This window comes from Pseudomyrmex gracilis, unplaced genomic scaffold (assembly GCF_002006095.1).
Source record: "Pseudomyrmex gracilis isolate BER0280 unplaced genomic scaffold, ASM200609v1 scaffold_11, whole genome shotgun sequence".
Lineage (NCBI taxonomy): Eukaryota > Metazoa > Arthropoda > Insecta > Hymenoptera > Formicidae > Pseudomyrmex > Pseudomyrmex gracilis.
The window spans coordinates 475,576-497,628 of NW_018020595.1; the positions used below are offsets into that span (position 1 = coordinate 475,576).

Below are 22,053 nucleotides of genomic sequence, written 5' to 3' on the forward strand. Positions count from 1 at the left end.
ATAATACATATAATATAATATAAAGTATAATATTATAAATACATAATAAATTATATGTATAATATGTATTATTTAATGTTATATATAATATAAATTACACACAGTCACGTTATTTTCACGTGTTGTTTTTCTACTCTTTTCTGTCACGTGACTTTAGTTACGTTTTTAATGTTCTCTACATATACGACGAACTGTCTCAAAATCACTTTTCATTAATTACTCTCTCGATCTTACCGATTCGATTCGACTCGATCAATCAACCAACTAATCGGCAACGCGGAAAAGAGGCAACAATAGATGCGATATATTTGACTCCAAACGCGCGCTTCTCGGTCCAAATGCCCTTTTTTATATAGGAAACGCGACATTTGCGGAATGTTCCTCGATGTTCGAACTCAGCAGATTTGCAGATTTGATGAACCAAGTGATATATGTAAATGTAAATTATCTAAATAATGCAAAGTATCCAAAATTTACAGATATAGTTGTTGCATATAAATAGATACGTATTTCCATATTATGTGTAAACTTGGACGCAATTACATTTTTCTATAATTTTTTTCATAAAAATAATTTGACAATATTGAACTACGTGAAGTATAACGAAAATATTTTACTTCAAAATGTTATCTCAGAACGGAAACGCGTTATCGGAGATTGATATGCGGGTTTTTCAAGTTTTTCAAATTGTGATTACAAGCAGAACGACTAAAATCGCGGGATCGAGTGAGATTAAAGCAGAGCGTAGAAAGCTGCTGTGTGCTTCGAGATTTCCCGGCTGCACGCGTCAGCCATAAACTTTCTCCCTTCCCTTCACCACCAAAGGCGAAGTTTCATAGTACGAGTTACTATAACTGTCATATCTCTACACAGAGATGTCTGTGTGGAGACATATGCGCTGTTACCGCACATGCCAATCCGACTGCTCTGCTATCGCATTAACGGGACTCTTCCTTTACTCGATTCGTACCACTCGGTCCTCTCCGGCTCTTCGCTGTCGGCAAATTCGACCGGTCCACAACTTTGGGAATCTGCCAAATCTATGGACGGAACGCGCCGCTATCTATCCTGTCGTTCATCTACGACGGCGGACGCGCAAGTGCTGTTTCGGCGTATTCGGCATCGAATTATACCTTCCAGTATATATAGAATAAGCGATCAGGTCTGTATTCCACATAAGCGGAGCTGCGGAACTTCATTCTTGTAATCATAGATAATCCTCACGTCTTACGTACACGTCGTGCTTCACCGGCGTGTTTTGTGATTTATCGGGTTACTCGAAACTTGCGGAACTTGCGGATATTTTCTAATAAAGAAACGCACATTTATTTAAAATACCCAATAGTAACATTAAATATCAATATTATTTCCTCAAGACTATGTAACGTGACGAGTACTTAGCGATATTTACTTATATACTTGGAAGTGGTATTTAGTTCTTCGCGAGTTCGTAAGAAGCTTATTAAAAGGTAGAATCACACCATGTTTCTCCGTCATATTTTAGGATCTTGCGAGGAAACTCTCGGTATCGGATTTCGTTCCGTGAGAAACGACCAAATTAAATTTATCTGGTTCTATGGCTTGGAAATTTCAATTTACTAACTTCTCGCGCAACTTTGCCTTTTACCGTTCGAGAGGGAATTTCTTACACGCGAATCATTCATTTGTTCGTTTCCAGCCAGTGAACAAATCTGCATCGATATAGGCGTCATCGTCGCGAGCGAGCGTCAGTTTCGCGAACGAGCAGACAGTTGCGAGCTCTCCCCCTTGTTTTCTGCTCCTGGCATTTGCATCGAAATTAACGGATTAAATCTCTACACGCGCAACACCTGCTTCGTATACGGCGATTTGATCAAACGAAATCCACGATATTACCCGCTGAGACAACTCGAGTTGTATCAATAAAAAAAAGATCGTCGCGTCGCTGCGCTATTTTCTGTTCACCGTGCGCAGTTTTGACGAGAAAACAATTCTCGTTCGAATATCTGAATGTTAGCTCGAATGAACGAAAACAATGTTTTAGATAAGATCAAACTAGAGCAATGTTTTCCACCACTGTGACTGTGGATTATTTTTTGAAAGGTCAGCAATTTATGTTTCAAATGATTGTTCGATCATTTATTTTCCATTATCTTTGATCAACAAAGTGGACATATGTGGAATCTGGAATTTTAATAATAGTGTCGTTAATAACACAGATGATCTGCGAGATTTTGTTTTGCTTGAGAATTTTGCGCCCTGAATACGAATCTGACCGCAGAAATTGCTTCGTCAGGTTCAAATTATCGCGTCAGGGTTTCGAGATAAATGGGATGAAGTAGCCCATATAAAATTGACGATTTCGAGCTATATTCGTGAAAGTATTACAGATAGAAGGCAAATTGGTTTCCAAATTTTTTTATCGATGACAGTAAACTAAATAATAGTAGGGAAGTGGCCAATTCGAGGCAATAACCAGATCTTCGTGTCAATAAACGAAGATCTGGTTATTGCCTCGAATTGGCCACTTCCCTACTATTATAAGTTTTCACGAGGAAGAATACAGAAGTGAACTAAATATATTGATAGAGACTTTATAATATTAAAACTTATATTAAAGAGTCGCCGATTTTATTTGGTATCAGATTTACAAAATTCAAAATGGCGGACTCGAAATGCGACAACGTTCTAAATTTAAATTTGTGACAATTATTCGTAATGTTTCTTTAATTTTTTTTTTTTTGTAAAAATATTGTAGTATTCTTGCAACGTTCCAGCAATATATTTTGTGCTGTAGGGGAATGTAAATTCTTGCTCGTTTCTCGCAATAACGGCATCTTAACCCTCGGAGAACTGTGGCTGAGTCACTTCTGACCTATATTCTGAATAATTAAAAAAATCGCTCCGTGTACACAAGCATAGCTACTTAACTAAATGTATTTTTTTAATTTTTTAAAACATATTTATTTTATTATTTAAATACGTTTAGTTACGTATAACTTATACTAACATTCATCAGTTCTCGAGTGACCCGAGTCACAAATTATTAAATACGAACGCATTGTTCGCAATATTTTTCAACACGGTGTTAAATTTTCGGACAATAGTTGTCACGGAGGACATGTGCGGTCACGTTTGGCTCGCGTAGTAATCGCAATATGGAACAGAGGACGAGTATTGCGCGCGATAAACGGGAAAGAGCGAAGTACCTTGGTACCTGTCCAAAACGGGAATCTAATAAGTTCTATGCGCTCTGGGCGATTACGTGTGTGTTCAACAATTGCGCCACTCGCCGTGATGTCCTCTTTGATCAAAGACGCTTTGAAGCGTTATAAAATATAATATTCTGGCGGAATGCACATCCGGCTGCGCCAAAAATTCCGCGCTAGTAATTTCCGTCTCTTTCTCTCTCTCCTTCTTTCTCTCTCTCTTTCAAACAATAAATGCGAAAAGTTTTAGAAAATAGTTCGTTCGATAGTAACGTATTGTGTGAAAACCAATTTGCATTCAAACTGACGGATAAATGACCGTAAATGAACTCTAAACTTTCTGCGTAAAAATATTCAATTTTTTGTAAATGTAAATGCATGGGAGAGAGGAAAATTGTTTTGTGAATTCCACAGCTTTTTTTCCGACGCGAGAGAGAGTGAGACGCGAAGAGATTGCCAGTGATTTTTTCATTCACTCGAAAATCAAATCACAAACGGACAGAACGTGATTCGTGCCGTTGATCCGATTTGCACTGATCGATTATACGGGAGAATACGCGAACATACTGCGCGCTGTTTTCATCTCGCTGATTTATTAAGTACACCGTGTCTCGCAATGCGCGAAGCATCGCCGCTTTTGTCGCGCGCGATTGTGATCTCGATATCGCAATAAAGAGATACTAAGAGATCCGAGATTTTCTCGATGAGGGATCTGATAATCTTTTCGCTCTTTTCAAACGGTTCAACTTCCACAGCGGCGAGCGATAACAGAGGTGTGTGTTGCAAAAATTTTGTTTTGGCGGAACGCGATAAGTGTTCGATTCCGGGTATCGCTTTGTTCAATCAGAAATCGGTTTTGTGTTCTTTTCACTTTTTCTTGTTTTACGGCAGCTATTGTTTCCGACGCGATAAAATAGACCCGCGCGTCTATGTATTCTGCATTATCCGCGGGCGCTGGCAGGTCTATTAAGTTCTCGCTCTCGGTCGCGACAGTGACATGTATTGCTGCTGCTTGCGCCGCACTTTTCCGACGTTAACGACTATATTGAAAAATACGTTATATAACTTTTGCTACGTATTCATTGGGAGACAATTATGATTTAGAGACGCATCGTTTTTCCTTTGGAGAATTTACGATACGATTTTTAACCCTTCGTTGGTCACACTCGATTCATTAACTTGTACAACCTCAACTAAATATATATTTAAATAATAATAAAATATATTTCAAGAAATTAAAAAACTAATTTTAGTATATTTGAGTAATATATATATATATTTGTGTGCACGCGAAGCGACTTTTTGATATTCGGTAGAACACGGGTCAGAGCGAGACCCACTCGCTCAGTTTGAAGGATATGTCCACCGAATATTAATAAGAGCAGAAGACGCGCGCTGTAAAATGCGCGCGAATATTGATGTTACGTCCTGGCCACGGTCGGGCTATGGTAGTACGCGACAGCTGGACATATTTATGCGATGCTCGACACAGAGGACGCGGAAATCCACTGTGTACGAGATTGTTTATATTCACGAACGGATCAACAGCACGCGCCGATTTCGTTTCATGCGCAGGCAATTTCCCGCATCACGTGTTTTCCCAGATTAATCTCCCGCTCTCCATCTGGGATCCTTCCTTCTTATCCATCGCGGTGAAAGGAATCGCGATGTATCGAAGACGATAGTAGTTTTTCAACTTCCTGTCAAATTTGCATCGTGCTCTCGATATTATTTTCGACAATGTGCTTATATCTCTCGAACTGATCAATATACTTAGCAGTCCTTTTCCTCCTTCCCTCCGGTTATTGCGAGCTTGCACATTTCTAACCGACCTCCACCTGCGTTGGTCCCACAATGCTCGGGTACGTAAACACACACAGCACCGTTGCGCATACACACGTATATGTTGTGCACAGCAATTGCGCTCCGGATTACACGCTGTAATATACGTAGCCATATCGATAGCTACAATATTAAAACGAGCCACTAGGCAGCAATCTGAAAAGATACGTAATGGTCCGAATCTCATGACGTCAATGCAAACTTGGCGCAATTTCGCAAAAAGATAGCACACGTAAAGCAATATACATAAACATCGCACATAGCATAAATATTGAACAACTGCAAACGTATTCAAATACTCGCGATAATATACTCTTTTTATTTAAATATTTGTTGTTTTTTTATTTATAAATTTTGTACCACGTGAGAAAGGAAGAAAGAAAACTTTCCCAATAATCCGGCTTAACTTTCTTTCTCTGCTCATCTTTATACACATAGTCGCTCTTGAGCTAATTAATAACGGAGTTATTTCATTAAGGAAACTTAATTTCTCGGTTAATTAATGTATTAAACCTGTCTGCATATTTAACAACGGATTTGCCCCGCTCAACAACTCGGATCCGACGATATGGAAACAGTTGAGAAGCTTCATTAGAACAGAAAGCGAGAAGTTGACGGACGCGCGAGGAGCACAGTTCAGAGATCGATGGCTACGTGGGAAGTGTTTTAAACTTTTTAACTGCGCGATAACTCGTCTCTCAGTCTTTGCCGACTTTTCTTACGGTATGTTACAGTGTATTTTTTGTTTTTTCTCTCGCCCAAAAGTTCGGCGCCAACGGAGAAGAAAAGAGGACTGTCCCGAGAAACGACTCAACTTCGATCGCCCGCGCGAGTTGAGAGATACGAAATTTCCCAAGATCGGTAAATGGCGCTCTGCGCGAACTCAATTTTCCGCGTTCTTTTCCCATCGGTAATCGGGACGAACTTGCTAGACACGTTCTAAGAATACCGGACGCGCGCGTAACGGTACGCCGCGGCATACAAAACATCACATCGGATGAAAGAAACTCCGGATCGGATGGGGAAAGCGACTTCAGTTCGGCAGCGCGTGTAAAGGAGAAGTGACGGTCGTTGAAAAGAGATCCTCGCTATCAGAAAAGTTTACGTGTTTTCCAGAGAATAATGCGGCAAACTACGAAATGATGGAGGTAAAGCGCGTCGTTTCTAAAAAGCCGTGTCGCAAACTTTCGGTTGCGTTCTTTTTTTTTTTTCTTCTTTTTTTTTCTCAGATTTTTTGTTCTCAGGCTTTGTGTTACGAAGGTTCTTTCGGGGCACGAAGAGATGCAAATTAGCGGCCGAATGGGCGAGAGAATGGATTTCGCTAAAACGGCGAAGTTTCAGACCCGGTCGTCTCAGACACGCGGGACGCCTAATGTTGAAACAATAGCCGGGGGAATGTCTCGTAAAATTGAAATTTGTTTGAATTCGTTCAAATTGCGCTCAACATAATGCTCCGCGCATTACGCAACATCAAGCCAGCTTATAACATTACGGAATATCATAAAGCGGACGGATGATCGCAGTTAAAATTTCGCGTCACGCTTCTTCCATTGTCCGCAGTGAGTGCATTGACGCGAATATATAATGTAACTCTGAATATTTAAAATAAAAGGATATATACGCGGCACACGGCGCGTAAAAGCCGCGCATCGATGATCTCACCCAACGAACAAAAATGAATACTTTTATCTCACGTTGAATTTAGTTTGTATAACGATAGAACGCGCGAATTTAATTTTCATATTTTTTAGCGCGACGTGTTTATAACCCATTCACCGTTTATTTCGTCCGAGCGACGAAAATATACATATATATATATATATATATTTGCCAATTTGACAAAATGAAATATATTTTGTATAAAGAGGATGTTTTTATTATTCTCAATTTTTGCAAATATTTACGTCGGCCATTTAATCGACTTTTATAGAGTTCGCTCGTATCTCGTTGACATTTCTCGAAGCGAAATGGAATTGCGATTACCGGAAGTGAATTCGGGAAATACGCGTCTCATCGCTCGAAAATCCCGTCACTTCGCATTTTCACGTTGTATGCGCGAAAGAGCCGGAGGCCTGCGGTTAAATGCAATGAGAGAGAGCTACAAATAAAATGAGCAAAGAAGGTCACCGTGGCGGAAAGTTGCACGGTAGAATTATTTTTGCGGGAACCCGGGTGAAAATATGATGAACCGTTGGTACTTTCTTTCTTTTTCTCTTTTTCTCTCTCTCTCCTCTTTCTCTCTCTTTCTATTTACCCTAAAATATCGTAACCATGTTGTAAGCAGAAAATTTTCGTCTTACGTCTCTAAGTTCTTAGAGAGATGGCCGTGCGATCTCTCGAGCAGAATTTAAGTTAATCCACGTGCAAACGACGACAATCTCATTTCGCTGCGCAAAGTGCGAAGAATTTTTTTTGAAATTGGCGAAGTGAAGAGAAATCAGGAAGAATGTTACTTTACTTTTTTTTCGCGGAGTTATCCTCACGGCGTGATATCTTCTTTATTGGGTTGACGTGTGTTTTACACGGAAGAAGAGTTCGTGCGCGCTTACTCTCATTTCGAGTTCTATCGGCACTACGAGGGACGAGGGGGTTTTCCTTGATTCCAAATGCCGCGAAAGTGCCGCCGGTCTTTCTTACAGGGCAGCAATTTCCCGTGATTCTCCACGTTCTTTGCCCTTTCTTCGACCTCGTCGTTTTCCACTCGTGTAACGAACGAGTTTTATTCCTCGCACGCCCAACGTTCCGACAATTCTTTAACTAACTTCCGGAATACCGAGCCGCGTTTCTCGTCTCGTTTGAATTTCAGTATCGTTAGACACACGATGATATATGTGTACAGTAGCGTGATGCAATTTCTCATCTCTCTCTCTCTCTCTTTCTCTCTCGAAGAATTGTTCGGTTGCGACTCGAGAGAGTAGTCGCGTCCTAATTTGGGGACATGAATAGTCGCGTGGAGTATATATTGCACCAGTTTCAAAATCATTGTTATTATTAATATTGTATCATGTTAAGGATTGCTATTACTATTCAACGACAGTTTTTGATTTACAGATTTTGTCATTGTTTATGAAAATAATAAACAGATAAAAAATAAAAAACGTATAAAAAAACATAGAAAACGGCTTTCACTTTCACGCCGCTGGGGTGATGAGGTAAACGACCCCATGACCGGATATATGTACGCGAATAACCGAACATTTACATTAAAAACATTTATATTAAATAACAGATTATTAGATATGTAAATATTAATCGTAACATTTCTCAACGTTTGAAGTAATTTTTAAAATATATTTTTAATTATTATTTTTTGACTCTACGCAAATATTTTTTTATAATTATTTCTTCAATAAATGTTCGGCCAGTGATATTTTTTCTGGTCATTGGGACGTCCATACATCCGACGCGACTATTTCTAAAATCAGAGATCCGACACGTGACCTTTAAGAAAATACATCTCTATGACCAAAATACTTTTTTGTACAAATGAAAGTGTATCAAAAGTTGCCGTCGTCAACATAAAGTAGCTTACTGTCGCTTATTGGATTGTAAAAGACATCGGGGCACTGGCGGGGAAAGAAGATTATACAAACTAGAGTCTAACTAGAGTCTTCGACTTGATCGCGAATTTCCTCTCTCTCTCTCTCTCGTTGCCATTTTAAGGAGATTACCTTTGAGCATCTAGCGCGATTTCGAAGCGCGTCTCGTTAACGATGTAAATGTCGTAACGCAATTACGATAGCGATGCGGGGAGAGAACGACAGTTGCGAGTGGATTTTATTTCACGCGTTTAAGAATACCGGATAGTCGCGCGACACGGACTTTACCTGCGTTTTACGTCCAATTACTCGCGTGTGAGATGCTCTCTCCGTGAAAATGCTTCCGAGCTTTCAGACAGAATGTAACTTGAAACGTTTGTGCGTGCGATCCGTTTCTCATTTTTCTTCGCGCTTTTGTGTGTTATATTATATACTCGAAAAATAAAGAGAGGAAGGAGTGAAAAAACTTTCCTTTAGTCACGTGTCTTCAAAAAAACGTGACTAAAGTAAGATCACGTGACAGAGAGGAGAGGAAAAACAAAACGTGACTAAAGTCACGTGACCTTACTTAGTCACGTTTTTCAAGACACGCGACTAAAGTAAGGTCACGTGACAAAGAGGAGAGGAAAAACAACACGTGACTTTAGTATAGTTTTATAGTAAACTAATCTCTTCGTCTCTCTCTCTCTTTCTCTCGTTCGCGCTCTTGTGTGTATTATATATCATTAGCTTAATGTAAAACTAATTTAACCGTCTCTCGCATCTTTACGTTTTTCCGCTCGCACTTCTGTAAAGCGCAAAAACGCGACGCGTGTTATTTTTCTTAACGAATTTTACTTAACCTCCGCGTCTTGACAAAAAAAGAAGCGCCCGAGAGTATACACCAAGCCGTATTATGTCAAAACTCAATTCCCAGTCAGGCTGCTGGATGCAAAGTGCCGCCGCGAATACGCGTATGCATCTCAGACGCTATCCTCAGACGGCGCAAAGTGCACTCTACTTTTCGCTAGAAAAATATAAGCTCTGAGGTGTATCTTGTATATAAAAATGCAAACATCACATTTACGTTTTAGCCCGCAACAACAAAACAAGCGCGCGTGTAATAGTCGGTTCTCTTGCTTCTTCGAGATTCTTAAAATTGATTAACACGAGAACGGTCGCGTAATATACGCGGCAAAGATCCGCTTAGAATTTTCACAATCTTATCTTGCCGAATAACCGACTTTATCGAACGCAAACAAAGAAATTATTTATACACGAGCTCTTCTTCTTATATCTGCGTGTGTAACTTCGATGTTGTAAATATCAAAAGTTAATTTTGAAGAGATTACAATATTTACAGTTGTCTCTCTTCTAATTTGTTCAAAAAAAAAAAAAAACAATTTTAACGAAAGAAAAACTGGTTTTTGTGCAAAACATTTTAAAAAATGTGTCGTTTATGTTTTTTAATTATCTTCAGTTGGAATATATGACGTTTGTAAACGTCAATAAACGGAGACTGCAGAAACATCGTGATTTTAATTATCACTTAATATTTACGAGTGGCGATTGAAAAGTATCCGAAACGACCTGCTAGATAGCGACAATAATATCACATTGCTTGTTGTCGTTGACAAGTTTTATCGTTCGAAAGAACAAAATGTCAAACGCTGGCTCGTTATCGGGCGTAGCGTTTGTGTGACAGCTCGCCAAAGTAGACGCTCTCTCACAGTGATTTTTGACAATGTGCCAGCTCACACTTCAACTGTTGCAACGGTTGCCAAAATTTACGAGTCGGGCTTTGAATCCCTCATCCGCCTTATTCGCCAGATATAGCCGCGCGTGCGCGATTTTTATTTATTTCCTGAAACTGAAAAAAAAAAACTGGAAAGAGAAATTTTTTCTGGCGCCAATAAAGTCACCGATATCGGCTGTATTTTAATACACAGATTTTTCGACGAAAAAAAAACATGCAAATGTATAGAAAAAGGCAAGTGTTACTGTTTTCAGTAGTTGCTTCTATTTCGATCGATGATGCGAGCTGTTATGATCGAGGAAGATTGTGTAGCAAAGAGCGCACTTCGCGGCTGATTGTGATTCGAGAAGAATCATCATTGATCCCAGCTCTTATACCAGCTTAGGAAAGGAGAGGCGGCGCTGGTCTCGAGTGAGGTCTGAAATCGTTATTGGAAACCGTTCTTCGTTAACCGCTTTAATGGACCGTCTTGGAAATCGAATTTCTATACCTGCAGCTTAGAAATGTCGAAGGATCTCTCTTCTTGTCGGGGGAAAATATCTAACGACAGAGAGAAGGACTTATCCTTAATTTTTACGATTGAACGGAATTTGCTGCGAAAACGTGTGATGTAAAAGAAAGTGTGTACGACCACCCACTTAGCGCATCGATCGGCTCGAGTTAAAATTCGATATCTCGGGAGAAGAGAAGAAGATATCTTTTCCATTTAATGCGTACATATATCACGAGGGATAACACCTCAACGTTTGCAGAGTTATAGTTTATTGCGATGATAAGTTCGATTTAGTGAGATCGGCGATCGAGATAAGATCTTTCCAAACCCTTTTCCCTTATCCCTCTTCTCAAGGTAATACAGCTCGAGTCGCTCTCGAGTGGAGACATTTTATTCTCTTCTCTTCCCTCTGTTCTCCTCCTCCTGTTCCTCTCTCGTCTTCGACATTCCACTAACTCTGAATCACCAGTAGCACACCGTAACTATCGGTAATTTTTGAAGAGAGACTAAACGCGCACACGCGTTTCCCAAAATTTCTTCCGACGATGTATAAGATCGAGAACTGCTGCTTGTTTTCTATTTTTCTATTTTTTTCAGGAGGAGGCAAAGGTTGCGATAATTTATTATTTATTCTTTCGATGAAAAAATTATCATGGAATTTATTGCGCGGTCGCAAACACAGAGAGAAAATAAACGCAAATTTGCGATAATTAATTCAGCATCGAAAAACATCAACACGGCGGCATAAAAAAAAAGCGCAGCATCTTTGCGTTTAGAGATAATATTTATTTTTTAACCGTTCACGCACGTGTAGATGTTTACTGAGAAAATAGAAAGGATGAAATGGATGGAAATTGCGGTTGATTTTCAGAGATGGATCAAGGACAAAATTGAAGTGGAGAACCGAGGTCGAGTTGACAGAGGTAAGTTAGATCAAAACTGGCATTGCACTGAAATAGTAAAACGTTTGGAGCGACTAAAAGCAAAGAGAAAGAAAAAGCGAGAGAAAGAGAGAGAGAGAGAGAGAGAGAGAGAGAGAGAGAGAGAGAGTGCAGTAAGTTGGTATTTGCAAGTTGATTAAGAATGATCGAATTTGCCACAATTCCATCTTTTCAATATTACAGATAAACCAAACTCGAGAATACGTGTGAAGAATAAAGCCGCAAACATTCGGTGACGCTGTTAAATTATTGAAAAAACGAGAGATAAAGTAAATTTGTGCATAAAAAGAAAAAGTAGAGAGAGAGTGAACTTTTGACCGTAATATTACATCACACAGATGTTTTGGTGCAAATCATATATTTAAATATGTAAATCATATACTTATATATATATATTTTTTTTTAATCGTATGATACGATATAATTAACAAACTTATATTTTAAAAGCCAGCGTTGATTTTACTCTCGCGAGATTATCCCACATTCGCATTTAAATTTCGTAATTGAACGAGTAAATTCACTTAAAAGATTTTCCAAAGGTTAAGTCGCCGTCTGTGCGTTTTCAATTTGCATATTACATTACGTGCTCCGTAAAAAATATCATCGTTCGAATGTTAGTTCTAGTCGCGCATTAATTGTAAGCCAAATTCGTTCCCAAAAATTGGACGTTTTAAAGCGTTTGAAACTGCAAAAATTTTCGCCACGTGATTCAAATTGCGGATCGATGTCGTGGCGGTTTCGCGGGCAAATAGCAGCGGTAGTAGCGGCGTGTGTACGTGGAGACGCGTCCACCCTCACGCATATTGCGTCTACTGTTACGCCACGCTATGAGATCCGGCTTTCGATGAGCGCGCTTCGTGGCCAAGGGTAGCGGGATCAAATTTAGAACAAAACACATACCGAAAAAAGAAAATACACGATAGAAGTAACAGATGCCGACGTGACGGGGAGAAGGGAAGGGAGATGCGGCAGGTGAAAACGCGTATCCAGAATCCGAGGGAGACGCGATTCGAGGTGTCGAATGCCAAAGGACCGGTAGTGCCACGCTTCGCAGACGTTCCTAGTGCGCAAGGGCGTTGGCGCTGATGGACGGTACTGGAAGTGTGTCCGGGGGTGTGGGGGTCTGGGAGAGCTTTAGAGCTTCGACGACGGAGGTGGGAGAACGCGCGAGGGGCGGTCGAGAGTGGAGAGAGAGAGAAAGGGAGTAGGGGATGGTTTGAGAAGAGACCGGTAGGGTGGGACAAACCGGAGACGCTCTCGGCTCGCTCAGTCCGCGCCCCGATACGCAATCACACGCACACACGTCTTGTTTAAGGACCACGGAGCTTCCGTCGTTTCTCGCTCCGGTCTGTCTTTCTCTCTCTTTTTCTTCTTCTTCTTCTTCTTTGTTTTATTTTTTTTGTTAAGTCGGTCCGTGTGAATTTCCGCTGTCGGATCGGCTCGGAAGAAACTCCGCACTTCGAATTTTCCTTCGTCGATCGCACATTACTGGTGAGTACGATATTTAACTTGACATGTATTTATCCGAGCCGATCGTAGCGGAAGATGGTGTTTTTTAAATTTTTTTTTTGTTTTTTTGCGCGTTACGTTTTCCACGCGCGACGAGCTTTTGCTTGACACAAATCCGAAAGAAAACTTTCGAAACTTTTCCAGTAGTATATTTCTTCGTTACCGGCCGCTCGGGTGAGTCGAGTTTATCTTCGATGCGTGACAAGTCGGAAATGTTGCGTCGTATTAGTGAAAAATTCATCACAAGACACATGATAAAGCGCGATAATCCGTTCCCTTTTCATCTTCGTCGAAATCTCGCGTTGCTGTTTCGTGTGGTGTGTGTTGCCCCGAGAATTACCCTCGTAATTACAATTGCCACACGTCGTCTCTAGGTTTCATCCTGCTAATGGAAGAGCCGGCGGGTTTACTTTATCTTCGCGAGAAAGAAACAAGATACGCCTTCTTTGTTTTAATAGTAGTTCTTGTTTTTTTTTTTTAGTTTTGTTTGTTTACGACAAATCTGATAAAACTCTCGGAGTTTTAAGCGCATGAACTTTAACTTTGTGGTTTAAAATTGTGCGCAAACTTTGTTTTTATTTATAGTTGTGTCAGGTAGGAATAATTATTAATTCGAATATATGTACGTGTTGAATGTTTGCGCCCCTTGTGTGTAGAAAATTCTCTCTACCTCCTTCTCTAAGGAATTAAAGTCATCGCGAAAAATTAATTCTTCGACGTGAAGAGCTGCGGTCTCGACTCGCGACCGCGCAATTATTTTTAACAATGACAAAAGCCTGATTCCTTAGGGAAAAACGAAAAACGAAATAAGGAGAATATTTTTATATACAGTCATTGTGGGATAATACTAAAAAAACTTTTATTTTTTGTTTATTTAATTTAGCTGCATGTAACAACAATAAGACAACCACTCGTTCGTTTTTATCGAACGAAAATATCAATAATCGTGGAAACTAAAAAAGCAAGTGATAAAAAACGAAATACAACCCGATGTTGACAAAAGTTGCTTACTCACAATCGATCAGTTGCGTTCTAGGGTTTGGGTGTGAGTAACGTTCTGTTTAATATTTCAGTCGTATTTTATGTTGCGCTGAAAATGCTTTTTCCTTCGCATATACACACGCGGAATATGTAATATACAAATTATTATCGAAATTCTTTGATAAATTATTCGTTCGTGTTTTGCGCGCGAAACAAAAACAGCAATGACATAATGTTTGGACTTGTTACGAGCAGACAATGATTCGGAGAAAGAGGAAATCACTAACGAGCTAGTTCGCCCATTAGCGTTGGAGGGTCTGTCAGTTTACAGCTTTACTCGTATTTGCTGCAGAAAATCCATTTGCTAATTGGAGAGTCCGACCATTTGCGAAATCAAATACGAGTAGCGTAGTAAGATTCGTGTACAAATTTCGAATTAGCATTCCATTATACTCAAGGCGTCGAGATACACACACCAAATTAATGAAATAATATAGTTATTACGCGTCATCAATCAACTCCTCTGATATTTTCGATGTAATTGCGAATTTTTTCGATTTATAGGCTCAGAAAACGTCCTCTATCAATCTCACCCTCTATGTCATATCTTGCGTATAGGAATTTTATCTTTTATTCTCTCTCCCTCTCTTTTTCTTTTTTTCTTTTTTTGCGAGAAGTGAATACGTCGATATTACAAACAATTTTTTCAGTTTGTAGTGAAATTATTTTGCAAATCGCCTAAACTTTGTTGAACTCTCGCAGTTTGTTGAACAATGACATACTGTCAACGTTCATAGCTTTAAAACTGTACAAATGTAACACACAAACAGTTTTTTTTTGTTTTTAATCCTTTAAAATCTTTATCGATATTTTATTTGAAGTAAACATGTTCAATCTCGGTTCTATTTATACGCGCTGGACGTAATTTTATGGACGGTTGACAAGCACAATTGCAAGAGTAAGCTCGAAACTTTCTCGAAGCTGCTTCGAACCGCTCATCTCCCTGCTGTCTAAACTTGATTCATCTAACTTCGCCCGAATGAAGTTCGCCATTTGAAAAGACACGAAGTTTGCAAATCGATGTAAAAAAACAAAATCCAAAAATAGGAAAAAATTATCTTGGCAATTTGCAGCTCGTCGTTGTACTTATGGAAAGTTTGCTGATGAGACGCGACGAAGTCGTTTTCCCGATGTTGCCGTCGCTTTCTTGAATAAAAAAAAAAAAAAAAAAAAAAAAAAAAAAAAAGTTGAGAGAAGAAAGATTTTCTGGTCAAAGACCACGAACAGTAGCGGATCAGACAGAGGGAGAAAAAGAAAGAGAAAGAACAAACATATATATATATCGACAGTTATTATTGAAAAAGTTATAACTCACTCATGCACCGTTGACAAAGCTAAGCTTTATACCTTCTCGCGTCCGATCGAATATTTTAATTGTCGGCGCAGTCCCTCTTGTTCTCCACTTCATTGTGCTTCCCTTTGCGCTACTGGACTGGCTTAATTGAGTCCCTCCGTTCGCTCTCTCTGGCGCATCGAAAGAGATCCACAAAGCGAACGAGAGAGAAAGAGAGTAGCTCACGCTGCGAAGTTCGATGACTTCGGAGACTTTATTGTTTGCATCGAAATTCAATTGCCGTAGGACACGATAACAAGAGAGAAGGTTCTTACTGACATACCCATGTTGTACTCTATATTTAACCGATAGTCGAAGACGGAAATTGTTTATCGCTCGCGTAATCAACCCGGGAGTTAGATTAAGAATTTCAAGCTAATGAGGGAGGGAAACAAAGTCTCGGGAATGGACGCACTTAACGAGATTGCCATGCTTAATTCCTATATTTTCTTGTGATACGGATCGATACGAGAGAAACGAATCGGATCGGGGCCAGCTTCTGAAAGCGGCCGCCCGCAAATTTAATTTTTAATAGCGCAGTCTGGATTTGTTCACAGTCCTTCTTCTTCTCTATATATGGTATATCATTCGCGAAGCGACGTCTTCTTTTTCTGCGAGTTTCCATGTGCTATTTTGCCTCAGACTGATTTCCTCGCAAAAAAAAAAAAAGGATTATTATCGCGCGACCCGAATCGCTTTGGTATGCGAATGACGTTACTCTGGGGCAAAGAGAAATTCAATTTTTATGAAGAATGTAGCATGATGGTAATCCGCGAGCAATTTCTGGAATAAATAAAACCACATCGAGATATGATGTGCACATATCTCATCTTAACATCCAGAAGCACTCACACAATACAGTATGTTCTAGAAAGCCTTAAAAAAAAGATGATGAGTATATTATAGACTTTTTCTTTAAGGTAATATTATTACAGGATAAAAGGCAATTTGGCTCAAGTGGAAAAAATAGAGAGATGGTATTGTAACATTTTACTAAATTGTTCCAAATAGGCGAGTAATTTTTTTAAGGATTTTATTGTAAATTAATAGCTTCTCTTATGTGAAGTTTATACGTATATACAGGCGGATATGTATAGATATACGTTTATTGTTTTTCTTGAAGTTACAATCTTTTTCCAAACAGAACTTACAATCTAACCACTAGCTTATATTCTACCTTACTTTCTATTTTATTCGCAAACTTATTCTACTTTACCAACTAAACTAACTTACACTAAACACACATACACTCTCACACACACACACACACTATCGCTATCCTTGGACTTCTGTTTTCGTTTAATATAAATTTTCACAAAATTCATCCTTTCATTTTCTCATTCTCACTTTTTCTCATCTTTTCTTATCCTCATTCACTCCTTTATTTTTATATCTTTTTTTTCTTTAAGTGAATATAGACACACACACACACAAAGACACATATATATCCGCCTGTAACGCTTACATGGTCGGTTCGAGTTATTGATAATCTCTGAGCCGCTTTTCAAGTTTCTCTCTTGGGTTATCAATTTGGATTACATAACCCGGAATAATAATTTAATGTTATATCGGAAGGATTGGAAATTAACCGAGGCAAATGAGCCACTTTGCCGTGTATGAGATTTACAGAATTAATAAACGTCGAATTGAGATTCACCATCCGTGGCGAATGGAAACTCTCGCACTTAACTCAAACTATTGTACTAAATAAGCAGCTTATTTCGATCGCGCGTGTAAGAAGGTGGTGCTGTCCTATCAGACATAACCACTTGTCGAGCTTTTATTTTCGACGACGCGGATTGTTTTTATCTTATAATTTAAGCGTATTGTGAAACGAGTTCATTTTATTCTATTTTAATAGACATATCGTTTCATCCGAATCGATCTCTCAGCGCGTGCTACAGCATTTTTCATTATCATCTTCCGATGTGTGCGACTTTGATTAAATTTTGCTTTATATTGGGAAAGTTGGGCAGCTTGAAATTGCACATAAATTACATTACGTGTATCTCACACGTGAACGTATCCGGTTAAACTTCTTTAACAAAAAACTTCGAAAGGATAATGTGATATTGTTATACAATAAAATGTAGATCTCGAATGTTCGTTAACTTTCATCGTACGGCGCAACAGCCGAGAAGGAAGATGTCGCATTAATTGTTCTACTTGAAATAAGAGCAACCGTGTGTGTCTGTTTCCAGAAATTGTTTGTTTCCTCAAAATTCAAAACGCATATTTTTATCGAATATTACGAACTTAATTCGAGGACAGAAAACCGCAAAACTTATATCGGTGTATTTTTTTTACGAAATTACTCGATGATACGACCAATCGCGGTTTATTTCGCAAAATAAAATCGCGAACGCGTATATTCGACGCATGGCGTCGTCTATTTCAATTTCAGCAGAACGACAAGAGGGGGAGTATAAAGCAACCTCGCTTCTGGAGCGAAATAAGGACGCTATTACTTCGGTTGTTACTCCTAATAACACTCGCGCCGAGATCTAGGATGGGGCTATTCGATGAGGACGCCGCGCCGAGACGAATTTATGATCTTGTTTTCCTGAAAAAGAGCAAGAGAGTTCTCCGAAAGAGGTTCGCCAACTGGTTTCCCGCGATAAAACGGTGGTGAAAGTCAGATTTTTTTTTTTTTTGTTGAAAAAAATCGCAAGTTTTCTTCGGACCTTCGACGACCTTATCTCTTTCGCGCGCGCGCACACTACGCCCTTTGCATATTATATTTTGCCGATTAAATGTCTTCGTCGCGCGTTGCATAATGCAACAGCGCGTCAAGCTCGTCGATCGGCTTTGCTTCTATTTCAATTAATGCCTATTGATTCGGTCGGGCCGTGTCACTACGCGTACTGTCGTAATTTGCATGAAAATTCGTTACTCTGGGCACGAAACGTCATTGATCGACGAAACGACAATAGACCGCGATAATACACCTATATTTCCTGAATCCGTTAATATATTAAACTCTCTGTGTGCGCCCTCCCGCGCGGTGTTTAAGGTCAGACCGATGCGTGCATTCAGCCGCGTTATTGTTTCCGCGATGTAAACAGCACATTTTGTTCGGTATACAAGAGATGTGAAAATAAACGAGATAAAGGTTTTAAGTGAAAGTTAGCGCGTTTCTTAAAATGTTTATTTTTTTTACAGCGCAACGTGACGTATGTGGAAACTTTATTTCGTCCTTCTCGCATGGGTGTATCGCGCAACTGTCGATTAAGGCGTTTCATATGGAAAGACGTAAATTCAAGCGAGATAATGGAGGACACGTCCGCGTCAGACGTCTGCGTCGTAAAAGTGAAGATAACGAAATACAAGCACAGTAAAAATGCGCGCGCTAAAGCGCGGCACCGCTCGGCTATTCTGGATAAATGATCCATAAAAGTCCGCGTACTTGCGGGCGCAAAACGTTCCGCGCCGCGACGCATCATTTGCTCTCGTTGCTCGTAAGAAGTTCATTTGAGGTACGACTGCGAGAATTTCGCGGCGGTGAATTCGCTGCAGCGAAACGTACCGTAAGTACACGGCTTGCTCCAGAAATTAGTAGCTAGTCAACAAGAACACAAAGATAGAGAGAGAGAAAGCGAAGAGAGAAACAGAGAGGGAGAATCTATTGATCTCCCACGGTCTTTGTTTGGTTACATTCGCCGACTCGATCGCCGCGGTGTTCGAGCGATGTCGTTAAGACCGTTCGAGTTTCCGAAGGATCTTAAGGATTTAAGAGATTCTCGTGGACCATTCTGCTCGGGATACCCGCCTCAATAAGAAATAGAAACAACGTGCGGGAGGACGGTGATAGCGAGACAAAACCGGAGGCAGTAAATGGAAGAAAGAAAATAAAACAAAAAGTGGACGAATCGGGACAAAAGAGCAAAATTGAGGAAGCAGCACAACGGAAACGTGAGCCCCACTGCTGAGCAGAGATTTTATTCGCTCGCTTCTCTCTCTCTTTCTCTCTCGGCGAAAACGCCGCTTGCTCTTTCCCGTTTATTTCCTTCTGACTCCACGCGTTTCTCGTTTTTACTTGCCGGAGATGGACGCGTTATGTTTTATTATTTATATAATGTCCAACGTCGGGGCTTTTGGACATTAACAGCGTTTAATTATAAACAGGTGCGTCGCGCGGAGACCCGGCAATTATTTACGCTCGTCCCGTTATTCAACATGTAATCTCGTCATCGATCGAGAAAAAAATCCGGGAGTATCCCGCGTGAGTGTACATCCATATCGGCGCGCGGATTTGTTGTTTTTTTTTTTTTTTTTTATCGATCTTTCGAGGATTATCACCGGCGTGCATAAATCTCGGTGGATTTGCAGGAAGCATTATCAACGCCGAGAGAAATACGACTATTCGAGCGTGTAACATATGCATATTCATCGGACCCGTCTGTGGTGTATTGGTACACATCATTAATATTTCCGATTAAGCGTCACTTTAACGGGCTGTTTCACGCGCATCTCGTTCGCCACCTGTGATCAAACCTGTGTAAACGAGGCACTTCGGCGGTTTTATGCAATTATAATAATAAGTACGCTTCTGCGTGAACTTCTCGTTCGCGTTCGTTGCGTTTCTGAATTTGATTTCGTTTTTTTTTTCTCCTTTATCCTCTTCGGTTTATTTTCCCTCGCACACACAAACTGAGAAAATTTAAGGGCAATATCTCGGATCTTTATGAATCCCCGTTTGTTACACACGAGCGTCTCTCCGTCGAGAGACCCTGAGAAATCTTTCAAGAGAAGAGGGAATGATATTTCCGCGCGTGTTCCGCTTCCCCCGGACGTCCGCGTCATTTGTCTACGTCAGTGACATTTATACCTTGCAAATTGGCACGTAATTTCTTTTTGCCGCCGTAGGAAACGGCCGGCTCTCACATCTCTTCGTCGCTCGCGTTGCATGCGAGATATAACGTCGTGATTTTCCGCTTCTGCAAAAATATATTATTACCGTTCCGTACGTCGTGCACAGAGAGAGAAAGAGAGAGACTCTAAATATTCCGCGCGAAAACTCGCTCGCGCGCAGATGTATATTTAAACAAAAGCATCAATTAATCATCTTTTCGCGTAACATACGCGCGCTTTTATTTATTTACAAATTAACGTATAGATTTAAACTTTAGAGAATTTTCATTTCTCCGGAATTATATAAAATTCAAAACAAAGACACGAATAATGATATATTAAATTTTCACGCTAACGAGAGAAGCGGCAATTATACATGTTACGTTATTTATCTTACTGTAGCGTAAACATTATATGTCAAATATACTTATTACAAATATTACAAACCGAGACAAGAAATACCGAGCGAGATGTAAAACGTCGGAAGAAAGAAAACGGATGATAAGATGAATATAAATCTTTCGTTTCACGGAACAAAGATCATGAAAAAATATTTAAAGTCCGCGCACGCACACTATAGGAAATAATGTAACAGGTGGTCCTCACCACTCAACTTTTAACACCTAAATATCTGTGTCGTAACTTTCTCGCGTATATTTGAAGGCGAAAATTCACGCTTCTTCAGCGCAACGCCGAGATTGTCGTCGGTTGTAAATATGCGCGCGCGGAGATGTAATCTCGCTATATCCGGAAGCGATTTCCGCAGATTTCATTGAGGCAATGTTATCGCGGAATCCCGCAGAAGGGTATGATTGATTGCGCGCACGCAAGCATTTGCCCAAACATGCGAGCGTAGGTGTACACGTCGTGTGTATTGCAAGAAATCCCGTACATAAGCGCGACATTATGTACGGCGCACGCAATGAGCGACAGGACGATAAATTTTCGTCGCCAAACGTCGTTGTCGATGTAAAATATAACAACGCGATTCCCCGGTCGCAGTTTTCGCGCTTTAAAGAGTTTGACAGCAAACGCTCTAATTGAAAATAACAAGACTATTACGAGCTATACACTTCGCTTGTTTGAAATATTTTTCAAGTGCAAATTAATGAACACGTAACAGTTTGAATAAATTTTAACTCGAAAATCTATCGGATGGTTTTTTTTATTTGTAACTTGTGGACAAAAATTTTCATTGCGTATTTCTTTCTCTTTGAATGTAATTTGAAAAAAAACTTGATTAAAAACATCTTGACATGGCTATTTCTGTCACAGGCGAACAACGGAGAGCTTTATTTCGATTATTTGTTAAAATAACAAATATACGTCGAGCTTGACACAGATTTTAAATTGCAACATTAGTCGCGATGTTTCTACGTTTTTGCGATATTTTTCCAAACAAGCAGCTGTCGTTCGAAGTAACAAATGTTAACCAGGAGTTTACCTGCGAGAGCGCCGTTGTTTTAATTTCGTTTTCAGCGTGATCCATTAATTTTACTTTCAAGACATCAACGCACCCAGGTTCCACCGTTTTACTTAACGACCGCAATAATCCCGGTCGCTAATAAGTCCCGTTGTATA

General features: G+C 39.9%; 1 protein-coding gene and 1 long non-coding RNA gene across 3 annotated transcripts in view; both read left to right on the plus strand.

The window, feature by feature from the left end:
- LOC109863273 (Kv channel-interacting protein 1) overlaps window positions 1-22,053 on the plus strand; it is a 146,039-nt gene that overhangs the window by 52,163 nt on the left and 71,823 nt on the right. The gene's annotated exons all lie outside the window — the stretch shown is intronic.
- Window positions 13,021-22,053, plus strand: part of LOC109863284 — a 51,508-nt gene continuing 42,475 nt past the window's right edge. The window contains exon 1 of the long non-coding RNA XR_002251313.1: window positions 13,021-13,229. This is a non-coding gene — a long non-coding RNA (uncharacterized LOC109863284). The remainder of the gene's footprint in view (window positions 13,230-22,053) is intronic.